The following is a 14,185-nucleotide window of genomic DNA, read 5'->3' as shown; positions in this document are numbered from 1 at the left end:
TTTCTACTTTATGCATTTAATGCTATAGATTTTTCTGTAACTCCTGTTTTTCTTTTCTACTATAAGCATTTAATGTTAGCGACTTCTCTCTAATCCCTGCTTTTGCTGAATTTGGATTTTTAAAATTTTTATTCAAAATATTTTCTAATTTCCTTTGTGACTTCCTCTTTGATCCATGAACTATTTAAAAGTATAGTGTTTCAATTCTAAATATTTGGTAACTTTCCAGATATTTTTTGTTAATGATTTCTAATTTAATTCCATTATGGCTAGTAAGCATTCTTTGTATGATTTCAGCGTTTTAAAAAATTGTTAATTTCCTGGTCCAGGATATGGTACGTCCTGGTGAACATCCCATGTGTACTTGAAAAGAATGTATATTCAGCTGTTTGGGGATGGAATGTTCCACAACTGTTAATAGGGCCAAGTTGTATAACAATGCTGTTAAGGTCTTCTATATACTTACTAATTTTCTGGGTCTACTTGTTCTACTGATTACTGAGAAGAGTGTTGAAATATCTAACTGTATTTGTGGATTTGTCTATTACTCTCTTCAGTTTTATCAGTGTTCATCTCATATGTTTAGAGGTTCTATTTTTAGCTACACACACAAACTTTAGGTATGGTGAATTGATCTCTTCTTTTTTTTTTTCAACGTTTTTTATTTATTTTTGGGACAGAGAGAGACAGAGCATGAATGGGGGAGGGGCAAAGAGAGAGGGAGACACAGAATCGGAAACAGGCTCCAGGCTCCGAGCCATCAGCCCAGAGCCTGACGCGGGGCTCGAACTCACGGACCGCGAGATCGTGACCTGGCTGAAGTCGGACGCTTAACCAACTGCGCCACCCAGGCGCCCCTGATCTCTTTATTCTTACAATGTCCTTATCACTGGTAATATTCCTGGTTCTGAAGTCTACTTCACCTAATTTCAATAGTTATCCCAGCTTTCTTGATGTTTTCATTGTGTATCTTTCCCATTTTAAGATTTCCATGTCTTCATATTTAAAGTGACTTTCCTGTAGATACACATAATTGAGTTTTGCTTTTTTACTAATGTGATAATCTTTCTTTCAATTTGTGTGTTTACATTTAGACCATTTATATTTTATTAATTTCATGTAACTATTAACATGGTTGAATTAAAATCTATCATCTTGCCAGTTCTCTATTTTTTCCATTTGTTCTTTGTTCCTTGTCTGCCTTTTTTTGAATTATTTCTATGATTCCATTTAATATGTACTATTGTCTTATTGTTTATACTTCTAATTTTTTCAGTAATTGTGCTTGGGTTTAAAATACATATCTTTAGTCACAGTGTACCTTCAAGTAATTATTATACCACATCGTAAGTCATCTAAAAATCTAACAGCAGTATTCCAAATTCTTTCTTCCATCCTTTGTGCTAATGTCACACATTTTATTTTTATATATGCTATACATTTACAATACATGGTTATCATTTTTTATTTTGATAGTCAATTGTCTTCTAAAACAATTTTTAAAAAGAGCAATAGGGGCGCCTGGTGGCTCAGTCGGTTGAGCATCTGACTTCAGCTCTGGTCATAATCTCACAGTTTGTGGATTCGAGTCCCGCCCGCATTGGGCTCTGTGCTGACAGCTCAGAGCCTGGAGCCTGCTTCGGATTCTGTGTCTGTCTCTCTCTCTAACCCTCCCCTGCTTGCACTCTGTCTCTCTCTCTCAAAAATAAATAATAAACATTAAAAAAAAGAACAATACTTATTTTATATTTACTTTCACTTGTTCCATTTTCAGCACTCCACAAATCTTTGTGTAGTACCAAATCGTAGTGCAGGTAACCTGTTAATGAATTCTCTGTTTTTGTTTGTTTCAATCTCTTTATGTGTCCTTTAGTTTTAAAAGATATTTTTGTTACATTTTAATTTTTTCATCTTCAAAAATATCATTCCATGGTGTTCTGGCTTATATAATATCTGAGAGGCTTGATGTAACTCTTATCTTTGTTCCTCTGTATCCAATGTGTCTTTTTCTTCTGGCTGCCTTGAACATTTTCTATTGAGCTTTCATTTTCTGCAGTTTGAATATTATATATCTCCGTGTCTATGTGCGTTTGGTTTTGGGAGCATAGGGGTATTTATCTTAATGTTGAGATTCTTGAAGCTGTGCTTTGATGTCTTTAATTATTCTTTGAAAAACAGCCATTAGATCTTGAAATATTTTTACTGTCCTATGTCTCCATCTAGCCCCCACCTCTCTCTTTTCCTTCTGGGATTCTACTTTCATGTATCAGATCATTTGAGATTGCTCCACAACTCTGAGATGCCCTGGGTCCCCTAAAACCACTACCACAGTATATTTTACTTTTGTGGTTCAGTATGAGCAATTTTTAGTGATGTGTCCTCAAATTTACTGATTCTCTCCTCAATTTTGTCAATTCTATTGGTTGGTGAACCCATTAAGGGCATTCTTCATCTTTGGTACCATATTTTTCATTACTATCATTTCCATTTGATTCTTTCTTGTACTTTCAAACTCTCTGCTGATATTCCCTATTTGTTAGTACATGTCTACCTTTTTCACATGAGCCTTTAATATGTTAATTATAGTTATTTCAAGCTGCATCTGACAGTTCCAATATCCAAATCATATCTGACTCTGGTTTTTGACTGCTTTGTCTTATAACAGTGTACTGTTATTTTTCTTGTTCCTTGTCTTATAATTTTTGGTTAAAAGCTATACATCTTGTGTAAGAGCAAACTGAGATAAATAGTACTTATGCCTGAGAATGGGCATGTCCCTTCTGGTAGGCCTTTAGTGTGTGGAACTGAATCAATCTAGTCAGGAGTTGAGCTGTTTGGGTTTTATTTGGCTATGGTTAACCTTACCAACCTACCACCTTAAAATTCATCTACCATTACCCTGTGCTTAGGGTAGCAGCTGGGTTGTTCGATGCTTTCTTTTTCAATGTTCTTGTTCCACTGACAGGTTTAGGATTTTTCTCAGAGCCTGTGCTCAGAGGTTTTTCTCCTTATTCTTGCTCACTCTCAAACTTTTGACATTTATTGGTGCATGCTGGTCTTTAATGGTGAGATGATAGAGACATTCTTTATTGTTCTGGTTTAGCCATTGGCTCTACCATTATAGGTAGGCTGTTTGTCCCTGAATATCAAGAAGCAGGCTTTCCTCCTCCAGTGATTTGTCTCATAGATTTCTGCCCCTCCCCCAAGGGGTGGTTTTTATCTATTCCCTTCCCCAAAGAAGGTTTTTTGTCCTAGCATCTTTAGGTTTTGCTCTGTAGAGAAGAATCCAGACTTGGTGCCATAACCAAAGTAGAAACTGCTCCCTTCCCCAGGTTTGTACCTTAGAGCTCTCTCTAGTCTTGTCCCTAGTCTATCTCATAAGTATCAGTGAGGCTGGTGGAGTGAATGAGAGCTTCCCTTTTGGGACTGCTTATGGTGATTTTATAGTCTTTTAGAATCCAAAATTGCTTAAAAAATTACTTACTTCATTAAAATTATTAAAAATATCAACATGTGCCAGACTTTACCATTGAATCTACATCCCCTCTGCTGTGTAGGCAATGCAGCAGTATAGGGTGACTTCATATAGAACACTTCACATGTAATAACAAATCTATCTCTTCATTATATAATATTCAGGAAAACCTAGAATAGACTTTTCAGAACCCCAGGCATTTCAAAAGCAGCCTAAATGTTTTGCTCTTCACAAAGAACCCTTAGGAATTTAATAAATTATTGTTGCATGAAAGATTTAGGCATAAACACTCATTTTCAGAGATTTTTAAGCATTCTGATTCTAACTTAAATCCTGTCAGAGTCAAAAATAAAAGACAAAAAAATAAAAAATAATAAAATAAATAAAAATAAAATAAAATAAATAATAAATAAAAATAAATAATAATAAAATAATAATAATATTAATATATATAAATATATTTATATATAATTTATATATAAATATAAAATAAATAATAAAAATAAATAATAAAAAATAAATAATAAAATAAAAAAATAAAACAGAGTGGGTTTATTAGGACACTGTTTTATTTTTGGGGGGGGAGCTGGTTTTTTGTTTTTTAATATTCAGAAGCACAAGGACTTAGTTGACTTGCCCAAAGCATTCAACTAGTAACAGTCAAAACCAGAGGCAGAACACTCCTGGCTCTAATTTCAGTGTTTTCATTGCATACAGAGCCACTCACCCATCAACTGTCAATTAATTTAGCTGATTAATAGAGGGAAATCTATTACTATCTCTATTTGTATTCCTCAAACACAATTCAAATGTTTCTGTTTTTAAACACTTAGAGCTAGTTCAGAATAAACAAATAAAAGAAAAATAAAATACCCAGGTCCTACAAAGCCAAATTATTTTTCCTTCACAGTTAATGTGCATGTCACTTTGTATGTGAGAAAATGAGTCAACTACTCTTTAAACTGTTTAATAACAATAAAAAAAATTAGAAATATCATGAAGGCTAAAAAGAAATGATCTAAACCTTTAATTAAAAGGTGGAGGTTGTGTGCCTGTTTAAAAAGGATGTGTGTCTGTTTAAAACCTTCTTTCCATTAATGTGAATGTCCCTGTGTGTATGTAAATGACAAGATTACTCTTTAAACTGTTTAACCAATGAATTAAAAATACTGTAAAGGCTAAAAAGAAATGATACACACATTTTTTAAAAGGGGGCCAAGGGTCTGCCTAAAAAATACTTTTCTATTAAGAAATCAAGTGTTTGGAAGGTTGTTGTAAGTGCTTAAATCTGAATTATTCTAAAATGCTAAAATAAACTAAGTGATTTTGGCTTACACCCAAAACATTTTCTCATTTTAATAGGCATCCTGTTATTAAGAAAAATATCATTATAACCATGTAATTTTCTGAACACGAAGGGATCATTAGCTGGTAGATACTTAAAATAATTACTGTTTTGTGAAATATACACAATATGATAACCAAAAGACTGTGGTTAGTTTAAGGGTAAGATTTTATGTTTAATATAAGGAAAAATCTACTAAGAGCTAACTTAGATATAAGGGTAACAAAGAATAAAAGTATTCAGTACAACTAAGAATGGTCGCTTGTGATGCATTACATATTTGCATTAAATTATGAGCTGTGTTTAACTTTGCTCTTAGGATAAAAACAAAAATTTAAAATTAAAAATTCTCCCTTTCTTCTTTTTTTGTTTTAGCAATTTTGAGTTATTTTGTTTTTCTGCCTTGATAGCATGGTCAGTACTTACTAGCTATGTGACCTTGGATGAGTTACTTCTTAGTCTTCCCATCTGTAAAATGGGGTAACATAGACCTTAAGGAATTTAGAAGATTAGAATAGGGTACACCTGTCCTTTTGTATAATGCCTATCATGTAAGATGCATTCAGTAAATGTAACCATCATTAAAGGAAGATGACAAACATGGTTTCAAAAGCAGTGAGGATTAAGATGAGAATATTTGGAAGCTAATAAGCACCTCAATTTCCATTACATTCAACCATAAATGACACTAAGAGTACAAAGAAAACTTCCTCAATTGACACTGTGGCACCCAGAGTGACGCCTAATGTCTCCAAGCATCCCCAGTCATCTCAGAGTGAGAGTTTTCTGGCTTGAGAACCTACGATATTTGTGCACCTCTAGTAGAAAACAATGTGCATTTTCTTTATAATATCTCCTTTCCTTCCACAGGGTAGAAATGGGAATAAAATGCTGTAAAAAAATCAAATTCCACTTCTAAAAATAATTTTAGCTTCTTTATATGATCATTGGAAATCATGATTCCTTTTATTGACCTGTTGATAAAATATGTATTTGATCACAATTAAATTTAACAGTTATTTCCTGAATGTATATGTCCTTTCAGGCCTCAGCAATATTGCTGAGTTTAAAATGGCACATGGAAAGAAAAAGTATGAGGAACTTCTCTAGGGCTGCCAAATGTTATGAAAAGAAGTTAAATTGTAAATGTGTGTGCATTCATGTATGAATATGTATATGCACATGCATGGGAATATGTCCACATACGTAAAACTTGAAAAGTTTAAAATCACAATTATAAATTAATTCTAAATGGATTTCTGTAGATTTTTTTGGAAAGCTCAGTACAATATATCGGATTGCACTAAAAGTAAGGTCCAAATTTAAAATAGGAAAGTAAAACGATATTCATGCAAAAGATACAAACTTTCCTACACAGTATCCATGTTTAGCTGGCAAAGAAGTCAAAGTGAAACATGGGCTACATATCAAAATACACAAAATATCACTACATATTCCATGGAAAATCTGCACGATGGCAAATTTATTCATTTTGTTCATCTAATAAATCAAGATGTCCACAGATTTCAAGACATTCTTGAAAGACTTTTCCTCTACTAATTTAACAACTGTGTTTCCTCACTTCAATTTACAATTCTCCATGTCAGAAATCTCTATCAATATAATGACATATCTGTACATGTTACATTAAATTCAAGCTTACCATTGTTAAGCTGGTCAAGCTGATTCCCAGATTTTTTTTTTTTAACAACGTGAGAACAGGTTCTCATTTATTACAAATGAAAAAATCTTAAATCCTAGCATCACCCCCTTCATTTTGGAAAGCTATGGTTTTAAACAAAACAAACAAAAACCTCACCATCTTCAAACCTAATCTTGATTCTATGTTTATTACTGAAGACATTTTTACACAGAAGGGTTACATTTAGTCAGATCTAAAAGAGTATACTCATTAATTCAGTCTAAGAATTTTCCTCCAAAATAATAGTTTAATATTGCTATTTCCAAAACCCTCAGCGTACCGAAAAACAATAAATAAGTTAAAAAGATGATGAAGAAGAAAGATAAGAATATCTTAATCCATTTTAGGACAAAGCACTTAACCTAAGAAAGGGGGGGGAAAAGTATAATCAGGATGGAGTAGTATTTGCATTTCTTACCTTTCAACAACTAATTTAATCTATCTATACATTTTTTTCTAGTGATATTAGATAAAGAACTGATTACATGCTTGGAGACATGGTGTCAGTGCTTGAAAATACAGGAGCAAAAAGAACCATTCCAATAACATTTTCCCAAATGTGACTAATTCTAATTTGTATTCCCTCCTTCCAACTCAGCTCCCCCATTCAACTTTACATATAATTTCAAAACATGCCTTTCTCTGGGTAATAATATTAAGAAGGAATGACAACAATAAAAAAGAAAAATAAGAGAAACAGAGGCAAAAGTATAAAGAACCAGGAGTTCCAGAGAATTTCTCAATTTTAAGAATGAAATTAAATGAAGCTGCCCAAAAAAAGATTTACCTTAAGTCTTACTGGAATGAAACAAAGAAAATGAGGCATGGAAAGTAAATGGAAAAAAAAAGTCAGAAAGTGCAATTTCAGATTTCCTTAACAAAAGCAGGCTATATGGTTTAAAAAGCATACTTTGCATCAGAGTTCCATTTGTTTCCATCTGATTCTTCTAAGAATATTAGGAACTTAAACTTTATGTTGTATAAGAAGTAAGTTTCTTCCTAACAGGTTTAGCTTCTTTCAAACATGGGAAAGAAGAAAATAAATCCTTAAAGAAGAGAAATAAATGTAAGCACTTTAATTTACTCTAACATAATCAAAATCACTCAAAACTGTATTGAAGAGCAAAATGAAGCCATGCAAAGTATATTTATACACTGAATTAAAATGAGACTTGACACTGTTTTCCTCCATTGACAGTCTGCATTGATAGGGCCAAGCCAACCAGATACACATACATGCATGCACACGCACACACGCATGCATACACACACACACACACACACACTTTATCTTTGACTGTGTATACATATATGAACACATACTTAAAATCACAATTTATCTACTGCTTACCTAACAAATAAACTCCCACTTAATGGACAACACTAAGCAAAACACATTATTACGTATTTCATTATAAATAAATTATAATTCAATTTCATGATTTAAATTCCTTCTATAAACTTTTAGTAAAGAATTCTGAACTATCTTTAGCAATCAAACATATTCCCTCTATCACACATGGTAAAATTTAAAAACAGAATTCACCACTGGTAAGGGTTACTTTTGAGATTATCTCCACTGAAGTAAGAGATCCTGAAAGACACAAACTACGTATTATTCACCTTTGTACGTACATCTCCTAGCCCAGTGCCTGGTACTACAGGTACTCAAACAGGTTACTTAGTTGATCAAATGAAAGAAAGACAATTTTATTTTATATAATAAGAAACTTAGAAATATTCAGCCCTTGGATTCAGTAATTCTACATATAGGAAACTATCTTTAAAAAGAGAACGTAGAATAAATACTTGGATAAAGAAAGACATTCAGTGAAGTTACCGTTTTAACTTGAAAAACTGAAAACAATACAAACATCAAAAGTTAAAAAAAAACCTGGAAAGTAAATTATGGTTCATTCACATGATAGTAGATAGCCACATAGAATTTTTTATGAAGAGGTCTTGATGAAACAAGAAAATGCTCATGATAAAATGTAAAGAAAAAGATTCCCACAAAATTCTTTGATCTTAACTATTTTAAAGATAAATTTTTTAAAAAAGATTGGAAGTGAATATATGTAAGTCAAAAAGCACTTTCCACTTTGGCATGTTTATTTAAAACCATAAATAAAACAGTAGTGCCATTTCTATTACTTTTCACGGTTGTGATAAACTTGAATGGAAGGCTCTGAAAAGTATGATAAATGTATTATTTTGTAAAAAGTTAAATAAACAATAAATCATCAGGAGAGCTCTACTCCTATCTGGACTAGCTCCTAGACTACTATGGACAAAAGACAAACTTTTACAATTGCTTTTTTTTTTTAATTTTTCAAGTATTTTGGGAGAAACTGCTTTTTAGGTAAGCATCAATGAAGTAAAAGTAGAGTTTAAAGGCAAATTAAATACCTTTCTGGATTTTTTTTTCTCTTCTTCACCTTGGACTTGGCAGATTGCTTCCATTACTGACTGTATCACTGACACTTGTTCACAATTTTAACAACACACAATTTAAGTTCCTCATATCCCATTGTTCTTTTATCTTAAGTGAAAAACGAAAGCAATAATTTTCAGTTTGGGTTAATGAAACTTAAGTGAAGTGGGGCTACTGTCCAAATTTCTGGATTAGCCAAAGGCTGCCTGACGATCATGGTGGGATGATGGGATGGGAAAACCACATGAGTAAACAGACACCTGGTCTACAGAAACCTATTAAGTAAGCCAGTCTTCTGAAAATACCACTGTATTTGGGTGACTCAACTTACTGATTTCTCATTCAGGCTATAAATCTCTGCATGCACTAAGGTCTGGGCTGCTCTACTCCCATGGACATGTTCTGACAGAGTAACAAAGATGTCCCTGACTACTGCCATTGCTATGACACTGTTATTACTGGCTTCTCTTCCCCCTCTACCCACTCTGTAAACACCAACATGCCCCGGGGATTTATTGTGGCCCACCACCACTCCCCCTCTATAGAATTCTCAAGGCTCTAACTACTATCCAAATACAAAAGATTTCAGCTATCTCCCCATAGCGTGAGGCTCCATATCCAACTTCCACACAGATAACCCATGAACTAAACTAAACACACCATCCTTGGTGGCTTCCTGTTGCCTATAAAATCCAGGCCCCCTCCTTGTCTGGCTTTGCCTTGTTAACTTCCTCCTCTGCCTCATCCTCACCTTCTTATAGCCTCATCCTCTGCCATTCATATTCATTTTCTGAATGCTTATAAAATAAAATTACCACCTAAAATTTATTGAAGGTCCATTATATGCCAGGGACTTTATATGATTAGCTCATCAATCTTCACAACAATCCCATAAGGTAGATGCTGCTATCTCCATTTTACACTGAGGAAAGTATCTTGCCTAAGCTGCTAAGTAGTGGAGTCAGCATACAAACCTACATCCTGTGCTCCTTACCTTTGTATATGTAATTTCTCATAAATTCCTACACATGCCAAGCACTGTCCTGGGGATTCAAGGTGAATGGGACAAAGCTCATGGCACTTACAGTCTAATAAATAAACAGAAGAAACAAACAAGCAAAAAACCTTATTATAAATCATTTAAAAGTGCCAGGAAGAAAATAAACAGGATTTTGTGACAGAAAATTCAGAGGTGGATGTATATGAGAGTGATAAAAGAAATACCTCTGAAAAATGACTTTTAAGGAGTGACCCCATGGATGAGAGGTCTATGCAAATAGGAGGGGCATTTCCAGGAGAGTACTGAGTCAGGTAGTGTTATACATTGAACTGTGTTCCCCCCAAATTCGAATGTTGAAGCCCTAACCCCCAATGTGACTATATTTGGAGATAGGGTCTTCAAGGAGGTAAATAAGGTTAATAATGGTAATGCTCTACCTTGGATAGGACTGGTGTCTTTAGAAGAAGAAGAGGAGATACAAGATATTGATCGATTGATCCCTCTCTCTGTCTCTGTGTGTGTGTGTGTGTGTGTATGTATATATATATATATATATATATATATATATATATATATCTTTCTCTCTCTCTCTCTCTCCCTCTCTCCACATGCACACAGAGAAAAGGCCATGTGAAGACACAGTGAGAAAGCATCCATCTAAAAGCCAGGAAGAGAGGCTCACCAGAAACCAACCCTGATGGTACCATATTGACTTCTAGCCTCCAAACTGTGAGAAAATGAATTTCTGTTCTTTAAGTCATCCAGTCTGTGATATTTTGTTATGGCAGCCCAAGCAAACAAAAACAAACTGGAAAGACTTAGGTGTTTCCCAGGAACTGACAAAAACCAGTGTGCTAGAATATAGAGAGCAATGGAGGTAATAATATGTCAAAGACTCTTCAGCCCATAGATGGTAGATGAACCTGATGATGATCACAAAAACAGTACCTGGTGCAAAAGTTTTAAGCTGGTTCATACTGGATTTGAAAATATATGCTATTAAGTTTTGTTCTCTCAGTGACTGAGAGTCAATAAAATAGTGAGTATAATATAGTAATTTTTTTTTGAGAGAGAAAGAGAGAGCGTGAACTGAGGAAGGGCAGAGAGAGGGGAAAGAGAATTCCAAGCAGGCTCCACACTCAGCACAGAGCCTGATGTGGGGCTTAATCCTATGACTGTGAGACCACGACCTGAGCTGAAATCAAGAGTTGGACACTTAATCGACTGAGCCAACCAGGTGCCCCTGGACTATAGTATATATATTCCACCTTGGAATGCACAAAACAGCCCATACAACAAAAGAACTGAACCCTTCCCAAAATGTTAATAGTGCGGCATTGAAGAACAATGGGTAATGGGTATGTCCTGTTTACCTAGGGGACTATGGAAAAAAACATTTTTTTTTTTTTTAAGTTCTTACACCACTAAGGATAGTTCTGAGGGAATTTTAGTGAAATAATAAATATGTACTGTGCTCATGTGCAAGGAATAGTGCTGGATATTTTGGAGCATGTCCAAATGAATCAGACACCAATCCTAGGTCTAAGCCACAGTAAGGTGGACATGACACCACATTTCGTCAAAGCTAAGGGACCAGTGGCTATAAGATATGTCACTTTATACACAACTAATCAGGGGATACTAAAGAGTAAATTACGACATTAACTGCAAAAATACATCCTAATTTCAGAGCTGTTAAAAGGTGAAAATATATACATCTTAAATAAATGAAAAAGAATATGAAAACAGCTAAATGCAAATAATAGAAGTCATATAAAGAGTCCATAAAGGGAATGGATTGCTTCATGCAGAAGGTAGTATTTAAGCCAGATCTTGAAGGATGGGTAGAAGTAGGAAGAGCAGAGATGAACAGAAGGAATAATTTTAGAAAAGTAAACTGCAAGAGGTAAAGCCTAGCAACAGTTAAGTGAAGGAAAGCAAGAGAGAAATATTTAACGAGAGAACACTGTTGAAAAGTTAGAAAGACAAGAGTTAGGAAAAGCTTGACTACAGCTAGGCTAAAGAGCCTGAAATTTATTGTATATGCCTGGGAAATGGTTCTCAAACGCATTTCTTTTTTTTTTTTTTTTTTTTTTTTTTTTACCCTGATACACTTTAGGGCTATAATACACAAAAAAATAGGGCTCACTCTAGCAAGGATTCTCAACTATGAAAGATACAAAATGAACAAAAGGGATTAATTCTTCTGAAAGTAAATTTAGAAAAAGCTATTCAGAAAATCCTAACTTCTACCTCTACCTTGCCTTGAAAATCACTGTTTTCTATACACTAAAACACTTCAGAAAAATCCGAGTACCCAAAATAATTCAAGTTACGTTTCAGGAAAGGTAATCCAGGAGAACTGTGTAAAAATGAATGAGTATTAGAATAAAGATTAAGGATTGACAATCTACATAAGAAGCTGATCTTCCAGGAAGAAGTTAAACAAATTTCTATTAAATTAGTGACAGTGGGGAAAACGTATGATGAAACTATTACAAGAAACAGAAAAAAATAAAGGAAAGAAAAGTTTAAAATACAACATAATAAGCTCAAACAAGGACAAGTGTATTCCAAAATACTGGGGGTCATTCAGGTGACGTCTAAAATACATCCAAGATTAGAAAAAGTGGAGTCAGGTCTGGAAAGAGCTGTGAACATCATCTAAAAAGAGTTATTGAAGGGGCGCCTGGGTGGCTCAGTTGGTTAAGCCTCCAACTTCAGCTCAGGAGGGTTCAAGCCCCATCTCAGGCTCTGTGCTGACAGCTCAGAGCCTGGAGCCTGCTTCAGATTCTGTGTCTCCCTCTCTCTCTGTCCCTCTCCTGCTTGCTCTCTATCTCTCTCCCTCTCTCTCAAAACTAAATAAACATTAAAAAATTTTTTTTAATAAAATAAAAGGAGTTACTGAAGCCATAATATGGATAAAGCCACCAAAAAGAAGGCAAGATAAGGTAACGCAAAGACAAATTTTTGAAGTAAACATGTATTAATGTTGCTTTATTACATTTAATTTTGCTTCATTACAAATAGCTATCTTTGTATTTTATAACAATCTCATGCTGATTATCGTCATTGCTAATTCTAACAATATAAATGTACAAACAAAAAAGCAAAGCAGAGTGAAGATTAAGAACATGCTTAGGATCATACAAAGCAATAAAAAAAAGGGAGTGTTTGATTAATCCACAATCTGGTGTTATAGCCATCTGGAGATAGTGTGTGTGTGTGTGTGTGTGTGTATGTGTGTGTATGTGAATGTGTGTGTGTGTGTGTGTGTGTGTGTGTGTGTGTGTGCAAACTTGGTCAAAAAACAATAGTCCACACCTCTGAAAGTAGAACCTGAGACCAACCAAGAAGATATAATTATAGGGGGAATTAGTGTTCAAATTCTTAGATGGCTTTATTATAAACACTCAGTTATCCAGTTCAATCTATGAAAAACTGCAGTCATACCATAGTATCAAATTGTTTTCTCCTTAAATTTTTTTGCAGATAGTGCAAATATTTAAGACCAATATTTTTAAATCAGGTATTTTTCAAATGTGTTTTCAAGTACTCTTAATGCATAAAGGTAATATGATCTTTGTACACGAAAAACTATGGTTTCAAGTCCCAGATGGATAAGAAAGAAAATCTATAATTCTCTGGTGTTAACACTCAGATGTGCTATGAATTCACCAAACAACTTCAACTGAACTCTAATTCATCTTGCTGAAACACCTTTTGACACCCCTCCCACGAGTAGGAGCACGAGGCTTAGAGGGAAGGAAAAGAAATGGAAGAGGGAATGAAGACAACCAAGAGAAAGAAAAAAAGAGGCAAGAGAAGGAGAGGAGAGGTGAGCCAGGTGAGGAACTAGCTACCCGAGTGAAAATGGTAAAAAACCATCATATTGCCCTGGAACAGATTTACTGAGCAAAGAGAATGACATAGCTTTTTGCCACAGGTTGGGCATGACAGAGTCTTGAAAATCATACAGGCTCATCTGCTCGTACTATAGCACAGGTATTTTTCTCGAAACACTTGCACAAATCAGAGGACTCTAATAGGGAACGCAAACGGCCCACAGCCTGCAATCTGTCTAAATGATTAGACAGACTGAGACAGCTGATATCAAAGTGCCTACTAATAGTTTACCAATGTATGTTCTTGTGCTACTTCATGACGACTTTTACATAAGCAGATTCCTTCAAAGGAAAAAAAAAAGTCCAAGTGGTTTTCTAAAACTA

The 14,185-nt window shown here is 34.4% G+C and overlaps 1 protein-coding gene across 4 annotated transcripts in view; it reads right to left on the bottom strand.

Annotated features, from left to right (window-relative positions):
- Nucleotides 1-14,185, bottom strand: part of UCHL3 (ubiquitin C-terminal hydrolase L3) — a 36,524-nt gene that overhangs the window by 14,194 nt on the left and 8,145 nt on the right. Inside the window, exons 5-6 of one of the 4 annotated variants that reach the window (XR_007461130.1) lie at nt 9,951-10,044; nt 8,932-9,064 (exon numbers count right to left, since the gene is read on the bottom strand). The exons of 2 other annotated variants lie outside the window; for them this stretch is intronic. The gene's annotated coding sequence lies outside the window, so the exon portion shown is untranslated. Of the gene's footprint in view, nt 1-8,931; nt 10,045-14,185 lie in introns of all 4 variants that reach the window. One more of the 4 variants, XR_007461129.1, reaches the window with a different exon arrangement.

The sequence above is a fragment of the Panthera uncia genome, assembly GCF_023721935.1.
Source record: "Panthera uncia isolate 11264 chromosome A1 unlocalized genomic scaffold, Puncia_PCG_1.0 HiC_scaffold_16, whole genome shotgun sequence".
In the NCBI taxonomy this organism is placed as follows: domain Eukaryota; kingdom Metazoa; phylum Chordata; class Mammalia; order Carnivora; family Felidae; genus Panthera; species Panthera uncia.
Note: the sequence above shows the minus strand (reverse complement) of the source record. Positions and strands in the feature narration are given on the sequence as shown.